The sequence below is a fragment of the Panthera pardus genome, unplaced genomic scaffold (assembly GCF_024362965.1).
Source record: "Panthera pardus isolate Hobbes unplaced genomic scaffold, ASM2436296v1 HiC_scaffold_1, whole genome shotgun sequence".
Classification (NCBI taxonomy): domain Eukaryota; kingdom Metazoa; phylum Chordata; class Mammalia; order Carnivora; family Felidae; genus Panthera; species Panthera pardus.
In genome coordinates this window covers 21,609,225-21,624,738 of record NW_026526654.1, presented here as the reverse complement: position 1 = coordinate 21,624,738, position 15,514 = coordinate 21,609,225, and the positions used below count along the sequence as shown (strand labels likewise).

The following is a 15,514-nucleotide window of genomic DNA, read 5'->3' as shown; positions in this document are numbered from 1 at the left end:
AGTATTCTGGACATATGGCCACTTCTTGAACAAATCCAGAGAACATCCTCTGATATACCTATATGTGTTGAAAACAGGTTCAGCACTCCGCTTCAATTCCCCAGCAAATGCCAGTGTGGAAAAAGGTTTTGTTGTCACAGGTAACCCATGGAGCTTTAAAAGCAAAAGCGCTATTGTTGAGTCTGTAAAATTCAATGTAAAAAATACCCCTTTCCCTTGTTTAAGTATAAAAGAAGAATGGGGGATAGAAATGTTTCACAAGGCTGTGGAATCCAATCCAAAATATAAACTGCAATGTAGTTTCCCCTCAAAAACTTCCTATGCCTTATAATTTGCAGTAGGGTAAACGGTGCTGCTGATAAACTCTGATTAGGCTGCCTAGAATGTTGCCTGAAATCATCAGGCAGCTCTGCTCTCAGGCAACACAGTCCAAGATACTCTGGAATGTTTCTGATTCATTCACAGCACTGAATGACAGTCATTGGTAGGGCTGTAGGGAGGTATGCATGTTCTTGTCATGGAGGGCCACTGCAAAGGAAGGATTTTCTAAGAACAGCTGAATTCAGGAGTGATGACAGGGGCTTCTGCAAAGTAGGGACCAAAGAACCCGAAGCTTGGCTGTGGGGGTGCAGGCGGCTTGAAAAGACAGAACTTAGGAGAGAGGAAGAGGAGAGTCGAAAAACCCAAACCAGCAAAGTGAACCACATATCGCGTGATTCCGTTTATATGAAACATGGAGAATAGGCCAGTCCATAGAGACATAAAGTAGAATATTGGCTGCCTAGGCTGGGGGAGAGGGGTAGGGGATTGAGGGTTGATGGCTAAGGGGCACAGGGTTTCTTTTTGGCATAATAAAAAAATTCTAAAATTAATTGTAGCGATGGTTGCACAATTCTATGAATATACTAAAACGTACCGCGCTGTACATTTTAAATGGATGAATTGTATAGTTTGTGACTCGTGTCTTGATAAAGCTGTTAAAAAGGAGATTTAAAAAAAAGGGTGCCTGGCTAGCTCAGTCAGATGAGTATCTGACTGATCTCGGGGTCGTGAACTGGAGCCCCGCTTTGGGTGTGGAGATTACTTAAAAAAATCACATGGCTGTTGAATGCCTCCATGTGGTAGACAACAAATAATTAAAAAAAGAAAGAAAGAAAGAAAAATAAACTCTTAAAAACACCCATCCTAAAAAAGATGAGGAAGGAAATTTTAAGGATACGGAGCAGACGTGATAGGGATAATAGCTTCTCGTGATGCTTATACAGCTATTTCTTGATTCCCGCCCCCCCCCCCCCATTAGCTACTTACCACTGAGTTCCTTCTATGCAAGATGAAGTCTTGCCTTCTGATACAGCCCTCCCCCACACACGCATAAACTTTTTCCTCCCACCTTCCTCCCAGTACAGCTGTATTGTAATTTTTGGTAAGATCAATATTCAGCATTGATGACTCTCAAATTTATTATCTCCAACAGAGTTCTTTCTGGAGTCTGGACCACATCCAAATGCTTACTAAACATCTATAATATCTAATAGGCCTCTCGAACTTTTTGTCTAAAACAGCTCTTACTCCCCCCCTCCAAAACCTGCTTCTCTCTGCCTTTCCCATCTTAGTAAATGGCAGTGCCATTCGCCGAGGTCCAGCGTGCTGGTCAACCCCCGAGCAAAAAACCCCAGGGCCATCTTTGACTTCACTTTTACTCTCCCATCCCGTATCTGAGTATCAACAAATCCATCTGGCTCTCCTGTCAAAGTAGATCCAGGATCTGACACCTCCTCACCACCTCCATGATACCCACCCTGGTCCAAGACACCATCACTTCTCTCTTGAATGACTGCAATGGCCTCTCTGTTGGTTTTCTCACTTCCACCCTTAGTCCCTTGATCGATTTTCAACAGAATGGTCCAGTTAAAATAAAGGTTGGATCACATCACTCTTCTGCTTCAAAGCCTCCAGTGGCTCCCCATTGCACTGCAGAGACATCAGTCATGGTGAGATTCCTGAACCAGTAAATCCAGTTTGTCCCCAACTAGTCTGTGACCTAAGCACACAAGCCTAATGCCTATTATCTGTAGTTTTCTGGAAGCGCTAGGTAGATTAAACCTACATTTAAAACAGCAATCATGGAAACAACTCAGCGTTTACCTGCTAAATGTGTAACACTCTCCAATGCAGATTTCTTTCACCCTGATAAACAGAAGTCCCCACCATTGCCTTATACATGCGATGAGGACTCTAGAATATTTTTCTACCCATTCTAAAGTCCCCTAAAGCAAATCCAGCTCTGCTTTCCTTAATGAGGAGAGGAGGGAAACACCTGCTCTTTTTCCTAAAGTAGTCCCTACAGCTATAACCCTTCTCTGGTTTCTTACCCAAGCATTTGCAGCCTTCTTGGGGGCCTAACTTGGGGAACAAACAACTCTCCAAAGAGACACTGAGGCCCACGTGCTGGGGCCACCCTTTGGATGTCTTAATATCTGTTTCTTTAGGTTTGCAAATGGCTCTGCTCCTAATTAGCATGACATTCTTGATCTGGCTATTATTCTCTTAATCCACAGTAATCGTCTTAATCTATAAATCCAAGTATGTTATCTAGGAAGTAGTGTCACCAGGAATTGAGATACAGAATTTGTTTCATGGATTACAGAAGCAGCACTGGAAGGAATTCTAGGAAAGTTGCTATAAGCTAATTTAGGAAGCGTGCTTATTCAAATAATCTTTTGAGCCTATTTTCCTCTGAAATTCTAAGAAGGAGATAGTGGCAACAGCATTTGTTTTTGCTGAGGCTATTAGACTCTTGACCATCACCTTCCAATGAAGGAGCAAGTTCAGAGAAGCCTCACTGGTGAGGCTACTTCTTGGTACTGGCCTTGCTCCTTACATGTCTTCTTCCTTTATTCATGGCCCCTGGGGTTCAAGCTGATTGCCTTTCCTCTTCCAGTCTTTTACTAAGTATCTGCTTCCCAGAGTTCTACTTCCAAAACTGACTTCAATTTCCTGTTTCCCTTTTCCTTGCTGTCCACCATTCTCTGATTCATAAATGTTTGCGGAACACCTGTTATGTTTTTATGTGTTTACATAAGACTCCATCTCTGCCCCGGAGAGTGACAAGTGTGAGTGAGGCAGATAGTAAATGACCTGACAACCGTATATCTTTGTGCAAAAGATGCGTATCTCTTACCTCTCGGCTCCTATAGGTAAGAAGAAATCCCTCCAGCTGCCTTCGTTTGTCTCCAAGGTGCTCCTCTCCCCATTGGTGTCCTCAAAGAACAAGAACATTGGTTCTCCAATGAGCTCTGGTTTTAGGAAAATAAAGCCAGGAAGAAACGCGTCTTTTGTGTAGTTTCATTTTTGGTGCAGAGTCCTCTGAGCTCAACTTCCCCTGAGCACAAGGTTAGTGGGAAAGGTGGGGGAAGCACAAAGAGCTGGTTCACCTTGGTGCAATGGTGGGTAGGGGGGGAGACTGTCAGAAGAAACACCCCAATAAATTACCCTGACACATAGATTATGTGTAAGTGACCCTGGGTTGTTTGTAAAATGAGAACCTGTGACCTTTGCGACAATTACTCATAAGAGCCAAGAGAGGACTTGCCTTTTTAGATCAGCTTTAGTTTTTAGGGAAGGGGGGTACTTTGTAGTCCACTGAGGGGCCATCCAGCTTTCCTCAGGAACTGTGACCTGGCCCAGCCTCCCGTCCATGGAGGACATGGTGATACCATCATCATGGGGCATCACCCAACAGCTGCCCAAAGATGGTGGGCACAGGAAACAGCTGCCTCCCAAGGTCAAATGATGCCTTCCCGGAACAACTCTCATCTAAGGCAACTCTGCTTCTTCACCTTTTCGATGATGCTGCTTTCACATTTTGTAGCTGCCTTGAATTTGTCTGGTTTGCTAGCAGTGGTTCCAGGCACATCATTGTAACGTTTTTGCAAGGCTCTGGGGAATAATCTGCCTGGACCTGGGCTCTTAAACTCATTTAAAGCATCTAGATCGTCCCTTAACTCCCCTTCCATCCAGACCTTGGTACCCTCTTAAGGATGTGTGCTTTCCCTGTTCCATTAGAAAATTTTCTTGTTAAAAAAAAAAAAAAGAAAAGAAACTAAATTGAAATCGTTCTACTCTTTTCTCTCATTGACTTAATTTTATTCTCATGATATAAACAATGGCAGTGGTAGTTCATAGTCTACAAAACAGGGGGGAAAAAAGAAGAAAAATTTACCCATAAACTCAACATTCAGCTTGTTCTTGTTTTCTTTAAATACATGAAGATAAACATAATTCTATATTTACCACTTATCTCGCTGGCTCTGCTGTTTTAAACTTGCTTTCTCCACTTAAAGGTCTTGAAAAGGCCTGTGTTCTCACACTAGTCATTTATCATTACACCCCAGTCTCAAGCAGTGAGTTACCTCTTTGTTATTATTTCAATTATATCTATTTTTAAAGGCTCCTGAATATTTTGTTCTCTGAATTCCTTCTACTAGTTATTTTAGTTCTATAACTGTCATTGACATGACTCTGTAAACACCCTGCCATGTTGTGCACCATCGTTTATAGTCTGTGTGTGTTGATGTCACTACCCAGGCACCACCCGACTTTCTTAAGATCTTCCCATTTCTTCCTCAAAAAATGAGCATCCTTTGTAATTGCTTGTCCAGAACTTTGCTCTTGTTAAGCCCCATCCCTCTTGAACCAACTAAGCTTTTAGAGCCTCTGGCCTTGAAGTCAGACATATTTTTTTCTCTCTGGACATTTGTGACATCTGTTTTCCTAAAATCCAAGGTATGTAGTTGAATGAGCCCAGACCAGGAGATCCAAGGTGAAGTTGGCCAGGTCCATCCTGAGCTTTTCTGAGAACCTGTTGGTCTGTCCACCCCAATATTTCTTTCTGTCTCTGTCTCTGTCTCTGTCTCTGTCTCTCTCTCTCTCACACACACACACACACACACACACACACACACACACACACACGTTAAGATCCTGCACTCCTAGGCTCCATGACCACAGTCAGTTGGACTGAGGTGGAGACACCTGCTTCAAATTAAGTCAAGAGATTCTCTCTCCTGGGAGGATGGAACAGAGATGCAGAGACTATCAGTCTCTTCCAGAAACTCTCATGGGAAGTGATAGGACACAGAGCTTGGAGCAGCCGTACCTGACCCAAACGCAAGAGATAGCAGAGAAGGTTGGGCAGTGAGTGAGTAAGAGAGAGAGAGAGAGAGGGTGGGATGGGGGGGAGGAAGCAGGCACAGGGAAGGAAGCAGAAAGACTACAGCAGACACAGCTGTGGCCCTGCCCAGACCCCCGTGGGTTCCTTTCACCGGTTCTGAGCGTGCCCATTGCCAGCCTCTGTGAGTGACTCTCTGGGGAGTGCCCTTGGGCGCTGGGGCCACCCATCCATTTAGAGAGCCTGAAGCCCCTGGGAGTTTCTATTCTTCCCCCATGCTCATGCCCAGCCCCACAGACTATAATCATCAACTGAGTGGCACAAGCACAAAAGTCCAGAACCTTTGCTTGGGGCAGAACAAGGTCTGAGGTCTAATTTGCACTCTTGACCTCGCCATTCCCCTCAGAGCACCTCACTTACACCCTAATCCTTGGTGTTTGGGAGAACCTGACAGAATAGATGGGAAGCCATGCAGCCCAGGGAAATAGAAACCAAAAAAGCCTTGAGCCTGAGAGGTTAGGTCCTGGTCTGGGTCCCTCGGGACGCCCAGGCTTTCTCCTCTGTGGGTGCTTTGGCCTACTCCTGAACTTCACTCACTTCTCCCTTGGGGTTAAGCCTGAACCAGCCAGTCTCTCTGATGTATTACCCAAAACACCTTACTTGGGCATCTAGCATTTCTTGGCTACTGACAGAGTTACTGTCCTCCAAATTTCTCAGACTTCCACTGGGATCGATGTTTTTTTCCAGTTGGTCAGCATCTGGGAGATGAATTTATCAGCAAGACAAGTTTGTAATTTACCAGAGGCTCCGCTTTTACTGGAAAGGGGCTTCTGGCAGAATTTCTAGACCTTTAAGTCTAGAAAATCACTGCCGTGTTTGGCCATGCTGATGCTTTTATATTTATTTCTAGACCTTTAAACACTAAATAAAAACATATTTATTTATTACAAAATACATATTTAATATATGTAAAGATGATGTATATACATATATATACACACATATGTGTATAATTATATTTGTGTCACTCTGATCTGAGAAATAATTTTTTACTGTAATTAACAGCCTTAAAAGTATTATTTTAGTGGAAAAGTCATGTCTTTTTCCAAAAGTCTATTTATAGGAAAAAAAAACACAAGCTCAGGTCCCTTATTTGGTGTTTTTGTCTTCCTTTTACTATAGCCTGACTAACAAAGATATTTTTGTTGTTGATACGGAATTTCTTAATTTTTTTCTTTACGTTTCTTTCCTAAATGCCAGGTACTTCTTTGTATATTAGTTATCAAGTTCCTCCCTGGCCATGATGGAAGGAGTGCTGTTTAACAGACGTCTCTGTCAATGAATTAGGTATTTCCATCGTACTGAGAATACATTTTACAACAATTGATAAGTGTAGGAAATGAATAAAGGAGGAGGGGAGGGCAGTCTCCACGGACCTACCAGAACCCAAGTCCCTCAGGTCACCTCCCCTCCCAGGCTTCCATTTGCTCCTTGATGAAATTGTGAAGTGGATGTGAAGGACCTTGATTCTCATAGTGCTTAAAAAGGAAACATAGAAAGGAAATGTCAGCCCAATAGACTCGGAGAAGCAAGGATCAGAAATTAGTTCTCATTCCTCATTCACCAATTTTCTTTTTAAAGATTTTTGAAAACAGTTTATTTATTTATTTTGAGAGAGAGAACATGCAAGAGTTGGGGAGGGGCAGCGAGAGAGGGAGAGAGAGAGAATCCCAAGCAGGCTCCACACTGACACTGATGCTGGGCTCGAACTCACAAACAATGAGATCATGACCTGAGCCGAAATCAAGAGTCGGACGTTTAACAGACTGAGACACCCAGGCACCCCTTTTTAAAAAAAAAATGATTTTATTTTTAAGTGATCTCTGCAGCCAACGTGGGGCTTGAATCCACAACCCTGAGGTCAAGAGCGGCGTGCTCACTGACTGAGGCAGCCAGGTGCCCCCGATTTTCGTTTTTCCATCTTTAAGGCTTTGTGCTTTTCCGCTTTCTCCCCAGACTGCTTTGTTTTCAGCTGCTCTTTCGACGCCCTGATCACTGTCCACCTTTAAACGCATGAGCAATGCTTAGGAGCTCCAAATATTTTCATACCATGGGTCACTGGACTTGGTTTTGTTGAATGCCGACCACGAATCTGGAGAGCCCTTTACACAGCACCGAATGTGCAATGTCGGTCCATGCTTGCTAAGTGGCTGGATCCAAGAAGCAGAGAGAGGATATAGAAATCCCCTGGGAAAGAAAGCGAGGGCCCCAGGGTTCTACTTAACGATCACAGAGTATTTGTTCTTTTGGAGCCCAGTTTAGATCTAAACCTCAGGACCGACACCCTTCAGGATAGCTGGGATTGTGTTATAACCACATAAGTAACCATCACAAAACTCCAAGAGGGAAGTATCGCTGATTTAATTAATTCTAATATATATTTAAAAGAATTTTTTTTTCTTTCACTAACATCTCAGCATCCTGATGCACCGTACAATTGATGGCCTTCTGCAATTAGTATGGGCCAGAAGCAGCCTGCACATAGTTGTCTTTGCCTCCGCATACCCAGCCTTGGTCATTGCTGGTGAAGTTTGCATTTTGCCTGAGCTATGTGCATTGTTGGGACTATGTGTGAGCCCAGAAAATCATGAAAATAGAGCTGGAAATTTGCTCCTAGGGAAATGATCACACTTCTTACAAAGCAACCCCCAAGGGCTTCATGGACCTAAGGAAAGAAAACTCCCCTACAGGTAGGTGAAGCTGTGTTATCTTCAGTTACCAAGATGTGCACAAAGGGACTGCCCATTTTCTGCCAAACAATGCAATAGGAGGCGGGAGAAATTGCCAGATTTCTGGCCTAGATGAAAGAAATTTCAGCGCCACGAGAGACTGGTGTAACCAGTCCATGCGCTGTACAGGGATATTGTTCAAAGCAACATGTCAAAGCTTAATGGGTAATATTTGTCTTTATTAGAAGTAAATAATGTCTGCTTCTAATCAAAAGCATCTTAGGTTTGATTAAGTATATTATCTCCATTTTGCAGATTGAAGAAGAAATTAAATAATTTCCCCATTTCACCGTGTGAGGAAATTAGAGAGCCAGGATTCAAATTCCAGCCAGTTGGATTCTAGATCTCATGATTCTGATCACAAAACTACACCACGCCCCCCCCCCACACCCTCCACAACATTTAACATGGTGCCTGGTAAAATAAATATTTGTCAATATAAACTAAACTGTTTAAATAATGAAACTGTTATTCTCAGCAAGAAAAATAATCAAATATGTAGAGAATGTCTCTAAACATGGAAACATCATCATTCTTGTGGGAGAATAATTCAGTTGCTTCCAAAGCTCTGAGCCCAGGGGTAACTGGGGAACCTCGAAGGACTACATTCTCCACGTAACCTCAGATCTCCACGTAACTCAGATGACTGAGGGGGGAACACCAGGGGTGTGAACCAGATGTCAAGGGCTTGGGTCCATGGACAAAAGTATGCTCTTGGACCCCTGGCTCAGAGTTTGTAAGAGCTACCCCCCACCGCCACCAAAGGCTAACTTCAACCCATCAACTCAACTATTTGACTTTGACTTGTTATCTTGTAATAACATTAATTTCTTTTTCTGATTACTAAAGTAACTCATTCAAAAACATTTTGAAAAATTCCCGAGGAAACAGTAGCCACTGTTAACTCCCTGGCATACATACATCTTCACGTTTTGAATCAAGTTGCTTTTGTAACCTTTTCTTTGACTTAGTATATTTTGTAAATACCTTTCCGTGTATTAAACATCTAAAACATAGTATTCCATCAAGCAAATATTGTCATTTTTAACTCTTAAACATCTACAAAGTAGAAATATCATTTAGATAAGGTTTACCGTGTGTGTAATAAGCCGTAAATAGACAATGGGATTTCATCCGACAAGAGTTAAATGTAGCTGGTTTTTGAAAATGAATGGATGGAAAACTGTCTCTCTTTTTTTTAAATGTTTATTTATTTATTTTGAGAGAGAGAAAGAGAGCACCCACATCTGTGAGCAGGTGAGGGGCAGAGAGAAGGGGAGAGTGAATTCCAAGGAGGCTCCTCACTGTCTGTGCAGAGCCCAACAAGGGACTCGATCTCACAAACTGAGCTCATGACCTGCGCCGAGATCAAGAGTCAGCCACTTAACCGACTGAGCCACCCAGGTGCCCCAGAAAACGGTTTTCTGCGTGTCCCCTTGAGATCCTCCCTTCCTGCCCCTTCCCCAACCTCCCAAAGCAAAGGCTTCTTTTTTATGTTTATGTCAAATAGGACACATCAGTTCCCCAGGGGTCAGGTAACAAAGCACCACAAACTGGGTGGCCTACAACAACAAAAATTGATTCTCTCACAGCTGGAGCTACAAGTCCAAATTCAAGGTGTCAACAAGGCCGTGTCCACCCTGAAGACTCTGGGGTAGGATCTTTCCTCACTTCTGGCTGCCATTAATCCTTGGCTTCCTTTGGCTTCTAGAAACGTCACGGCAATGCCTGCTTCCACCTTCGTGAGGTCTTCCCAGTATATCTCATCTCGTCACACGGCCTCCTCCCCTGTAGTCTCTTCTTTAGGACCCCAGTCACCCTGGATTAAGGGCCTCCTCTCCATCTTTTTTTCTCTTATTATCATTATTTTCGTATTGCGCTTAAAATACACATAACATAAAACTTACCATTTTAACGAGCTTCTAGTATACAATTCTGTAGCAGTAAGTACATTCCCATTGTCATTCGATCATCTCCACTATCCATTTCCAGAACGTTTTTAATGTCCCAAACTGAATCTGTGTACTCCCATTAAAGAATAGCTCCCATGTGCCTTCCTTTCATCTCCTGGCGGCCTCTGTTCTACTTTGTGTCTCTATCCATTTGTCTGTTCCTAGGAACTTCTTATAAGTGGAGTCTTACAAATATTTAACCTTTTGTGTCTGGCTTATTTCATCATAGTATGTTTTTAAGGTTCCCCCATGTGGTAGCATGGGGCACACTTTCAATCTTTTTCAAGGCTTAATAATATCCCATTGGATGTATATGGTGCATTTTGTCGATCCATTCATCTGACGATGGGCATTTGGGCTGTTTCCATCCTTTGGTGATTGTGAGTGATGCTGCTATGCGTACCATTGTGTAAGAATCTGTCTGAGTGCCCGCTTTCAATTCTTCTGAATATGTGGCTAGAATCAGAATTGCCAAATCACGCGGCGATTCTATGTTTGATTTTTGAGGAACCGCCAACCTGTTTGCCACAGTGGTTGCGCCATTTTATGTTCCCATCAGCAATGCACAAGGGTTCCAATTTTTCCACATCCTCACCAACTTGCCGTTTTCTCTTTTCTCCATAATAGCCATCCTAATGGGTACGAGCATGACCTCATCCTAACTAATTGCATTTGCGAAGATCCTATTGGCAAGCAAGGTCACGTTCTGAGGTTCCAGGAAGGACAAGAATTTGAAGGTAGGAGGGACTCTATGAAACTCTGTCCTGTGGTAAAGAGGCTTTCCCTTAGGCAGAGTGCAATTAAAGAGCACAGTTCCCAGAAATAACATTTACCAAAGATAGACTCTTATGTATAACTTTGAATCTGAGTAATGATGGAGGTTAAAGGACAGAAATCAATAATGTTTTCCTCATGTTCATGGCTGAATTGTTGTCTGTTATGGAAGAAAACAGTGTTGAACTAACCAACCTGACTGAAAAATGGATATCTATTTATCATGGGTTTAAAATAGTGCCTGGGTGTCTCAGTCAGTTAAGCACTGGACTTTGGCTCAGGTCACAATCTCATGGTTCGTGAGTTTGAGACCCACATCAGGCTCACTGCTGTCAGCTCTGAACCTGCTTAGGATCCTATGTCCCTCTCTCACTCTGCAACTCCCCTGCTCACATGCTCTCTCTTCTCAAAGTTAAATAAACATTTTTAAAAAATAAAAAAACAGAGGAAGCCTGTGTGGCTCAGTCGGTTAAGTGTCCTGATCTCATGGTCTGTGAGTTTGAGCCCCACATTAGGCTCTCTGCTTTCAGTGCAGGGCCCGCTTTGGATCTTCTGTCTCCCTCTCCCTCTGCCCCTCCCCAACTCACGCTCTCTCTCCCTCTCTCTCAAGAACAAACATTTAATAAAACAACAAAAATAAAGTAAAAAATAATAAATTGCAGGGTGCCTGGGTAGCTCAGTCAGTTAGGCGTGTGAATATTGATTTCTGCTCCGGTCATGATCTCATGGTTCATGAGACTGAGCCCCGAGCTGGGCTCTGTGCTGACAGCATGCGGCTGGCTTGGGATTCTCTCTCTCTCTCTCCCTTGTTCTCTGCTCCTCCCCCGCTCACGCTCATGCATGCCTGTGTTCTCTCTCTCTCAAAATAAATAAACATGAAAAATAAATAAATAAAACAGTAAATGGCAAAACCATTCTGAAAAAGGAACTTAGCAAGTGACAGCCAAGAGAAAGGCAACAGTGGGCTAATTATCTCTCTTGATATACAGTGTGTTTGAGGGTTGTATGGAGCTTGGGTGCTGAGTTCAGTGGCCGTTGAGAAGTTTCAGATCTTTCCTCCCTTGGGTGTGTGCTCTGAGAGCTTGCCCTGCAGAGATTACGGATGGCCTTGGTTGGGTCAATGTCTCTGAAAGAGAGAGAGCATGTGTGTTTGAGGTGTGGCACATGACAAGGGGACGTATTTATTAGTTCTGGGTGAGCACATGACTGCTCCTACATCATTTCCTATTCCTTGCTCCTTGTGGGTAAATTTGTAAAAAAAGAATTTTTTAAATGTTTATTTATTTATTCATTTTTGAGAGAGAGAGAGAGACAGACAGAGCATGAGCAGGGGAGGGGCAGAGAGAGGGAGACACAGAATCCGAAGCAGGCTCCAGGCTCTGAGCTGTCAGCACAGAGCCCGACGTGGGGCTTGAACCCATGAACTGTGAGATCATGACCTGAACCCAAGTCGGGCACTTGACTGACTGAGACACCCAGGCACCCCGGCAATTTTTTTTTTTTAAATAAGCTTTATGCCCAGCGTGGGCCTCGAACCCATGACCCTGAGATCGAGAGTCACATGCTCTACTGACTGAGCCAGCCAGGCACCCCTCCTAGTCAGTAAATTTTTTTTAATATTAAAATAATCAAAATCCATAAAAAAAAAATACACAATTGTCTGGTCATTTTATTTATTTATTTGAGAGGAGAAATGTATTCTGATGCGATTAATTATTAATTAATTATTGGATCAATAATTAATTAAGAGCTGTGATTCTAGAGTGCCTGGATGACTTTTGTCACAACCTCAGTCTCCAATCCAGTGTTGTTCTTTGACAAATGGGGATATCGTGCCTACTTTCCTAACCCCACGTGGCATTTGGGGGATTAGTGATATATTTTTTTAATGTTTATTTACCTATTTTGAGGGGGTGGGGAGAGAGTGGGGAGAGGGACAGAGGGAGAGGGAAAGAGAATCCCAAGCAGGATCCACGCTGTCAGCGCAGAGGCTGACTTGGGGCTCAGTCTCATGAACCGCGAGATCATGACCTGAGCGGAAATCAAGAGTCGGACTGAACCACCCAGGCGCCCCAAGGGGATTAAGTAATATTCTTGAGGGTTGTGTCTCAGGGCCTTCTCTTTCCTTCTGCATTCATTGTCCAGCCCCAGCTCACATACCCTCGGTTGGTACTTGGAGATAGAGGTCTCCAGCCCGGGCACCTTTGCTGAGACCGGACCCTAACATCCAGCTGCCCACTAATCACCTTCACTGGGCGCCCAAACATAGGCGTTCAGACTCACCATGGTCAGGATTGACGACCATCTTTCCTTATGAATCTTTTCTCCTTTCCGGTTTCTCTGTCTCTGAACACCAACAACATCCCACCCTGCAGGCTCCACAGGCAAAGCGGGGGGTCACCCTTGCTGCTTCTCCCTCCCTTGCCCACAGTATACAACTAGACACTCACCAGAGCCTTGGTAAAGATTCTCTCCTTGACCAAACCATAGCCAGGCTCCTTTGAGCCCTTCCTTGACTAGGCCTCAACCTCGGCCTATGAAGACTTGAACAGACGCTAACACAGTTGTTAACAGTTTGCAGCTACATCCTCTAGATGACCCTAGGGCCCCCCACCTCCCACTGGAAGTGCCTCTCTGAGAAAACTCAAGGCTGCCCAAATAACTGACGGTCCCAGCCAAACCTGCCGGCAGGGCCCCTGACTCCCCGCCTCTGGGGGAGTGTGGGAGCCTAACTTCCACAAAGGTCAGTTAGCAAACCCAGGCGGTTTCACGGGGACCAGCACTGCCTTCCGGCTCTTCCTGCTTTTTGTAACTTTTCACTTCCCTGACCCTTCTCAAACCCCTGTGCCCCTACCCCCTTCCTCCTTCTCCCTTTAAAACGCCCAGTCGCCTCTGCTCAGATGGGAAAGAAACTCAGGAGCTCAGTGGTGGCCTCTGTTGTCAGCAGTTACTGAGTGAGGTCTGTTCTCACTGCTTTAATGTCCAGCCATGTGTATCTTTGACACCCTCTCGGTTCCATCCACGTCTCTCCGCTCCTTCAGTTCTGGCCACCATCATCTCTCCCCTGGACTGCTACCTCCCAAAGAGGTCCTGGCCCCCAGACTTGCCTTCCCGCAACCCACCTTCCCACTCTCTGCACGGAACAAATTTGGCCGGTGCGTCCTCCACACCCTACGCAAAGCCCTCAGAAATGGCTTGCCCTTGCTCTCAGGATGCCAGAAGTTCTCCAGAATGGTCTGCAGTAGGCAGCCTGTTGACGACCAAGTTAGCCAACTCAGGAGGAGTTGGTTGGGAAGCAGAATCCTTTGGGGCCGGCTGACCTCTCCTCTTCCTCCCTGCCTCCAGGGGGATTGTGACTCTGCCCCTCCACCCCTGCCGTCTCCCAGTCCTCCCAGGCCCGCTCCTCCCAGGCCCGCTCCTCCCCGGCTTCCTTGGTGCAAGACTCCAGGTCTCTGGAGGAAAGGGGCATCAGGAAGGTGTAGGGCCGCTTTTCTGTTTTCCTTTTATTTCTTAATGCAACGTTGTTTGCACACAGCTCCGCTCCCTGTTGCAGGGTGCCCTAACATTTTCCTTTCATTTAACCTTTACCTTATTTAACTTTGTGAGCTGGGTTTGGTTGTGATTTCCATTTTATGGATGAGCACACAGGCTTGGAGAACTTAAGACGCTTGCCCCCAGCCCCCCAGTCAGCATAGAGAGGACCTACATTCAAGTCTTCCACATCCGAAGCAATATTTTTGTTCTTCCACTCCCTCTGCTCCTTGGCTCCTCTTTCTCCAACATACCCACTGTTTCAGCAGCCCTACTTCCTTCTGCATTTTAAATTCTGTTGCAAGGGAAGTGTTTCTTCTGGTTTCCTGTCTCAGCGTTCCGTGCTCTTCTGCCCCTCTGTGTTCCACGGGGCTGACGGCGATCTGCCACAGAAAATGCATCTTCTTATTTGAAAATCTAATTTTGGGGGCCAAGTAATTTACATAAATGGCTCAAAAATTAAGCATACAGTGAGGCAGGCCATGGTCATTGTGTTTCTGCTGTTACTCTCTGTCTTTCTGTCCCCCCTCTTCTCTTCCCCACCAATAACCACTTCTGTTATTTCCTTGCTTAGTTTTCCAGAGTTTCTTTGTGTGACACAAGTACCGATGTCAATGCTTATATTCTTTGTGTTTTGCACGGAGTGCTGCACACCTCATGCACCATTCTGCACCTTGCTTTTTTTCCCTTAACTATAATATATACTGGAAATCGTCCATTATCAGGGCACGGAAAGTTCCCTCATTCTTTTTGATAGCTGCAGAGTAGTTCAATGGATGGAGATATTCCATGATTGATTTAACTTGTTCCCTAGTGATAGAATTTGGCTAGTTTCCATTCTTTAAGTATTACAAAACCGTGCTGGAATAACCTTGGATATACCTCATTTTGCACACATAGCACAAATATGCCTGAGTCAGAGAAAATATTTGATAGAAAGTGCCAAATCTTCTAATATACGTTAATATACATTCACCCCAGCAATGAATGACAGTGCTTGGTCAGCAGTCCATGCTGTTGAACTTTGATATTTTTGCCAATCTTATAGACAAATGGCAGCATATCCCTGTAGCTTTAATGTGCATTTTGCTTATGTGTAAGGGGACTGTCTATTCATATTTTAAAAGTCATTTGTATTTCCCTTAATGTGAATTGTCTGCTCATATCATTTGATCTTTCAGAGAGTAGGTGTTTTGGCCTTGCTATTGACATTTAGGAGCTGTTTATACATTGAGGAGGGTAGTGCTTTGTGATATGAGTCATATGAATATTCTTCCCATCTTTGATGTTTATCTTTT

The 15,514-nt window shown here is 44.2% G+C and overlaps 1 long non-coding RNA gene and 1 other non-coding gene across 2 annotated transcripts; one reads left to right on the top strand and one right to left on the bottom strand.

The window, feature by feature from the left end:
* Positions 1-10,648, top strand: LOC109263998 (uncharacterized). The gene is made up of 3 exons (XR_002078521.2): positions 1-140; positions 7,648-7,920; positions 10,539-10,648. It is a non-coding gene; the product is annotated as an uncharacterized LOC109263998 (long non-coding RNA).
* Positions 10,649-12,200: 1,552 nt separating this feature from the next.
* On the bottom strand, positions 12,201-12,273 carry TRNAE-CUC (transfer RNA glutamic acid (anticodon CUC)). The gene has a single exon. It is a non-coding gene; the product is annotated as a tRNA-Glu (tRNA).
* Positions 12,274-15,514: the final 3,241 nt, after the last annotated feature.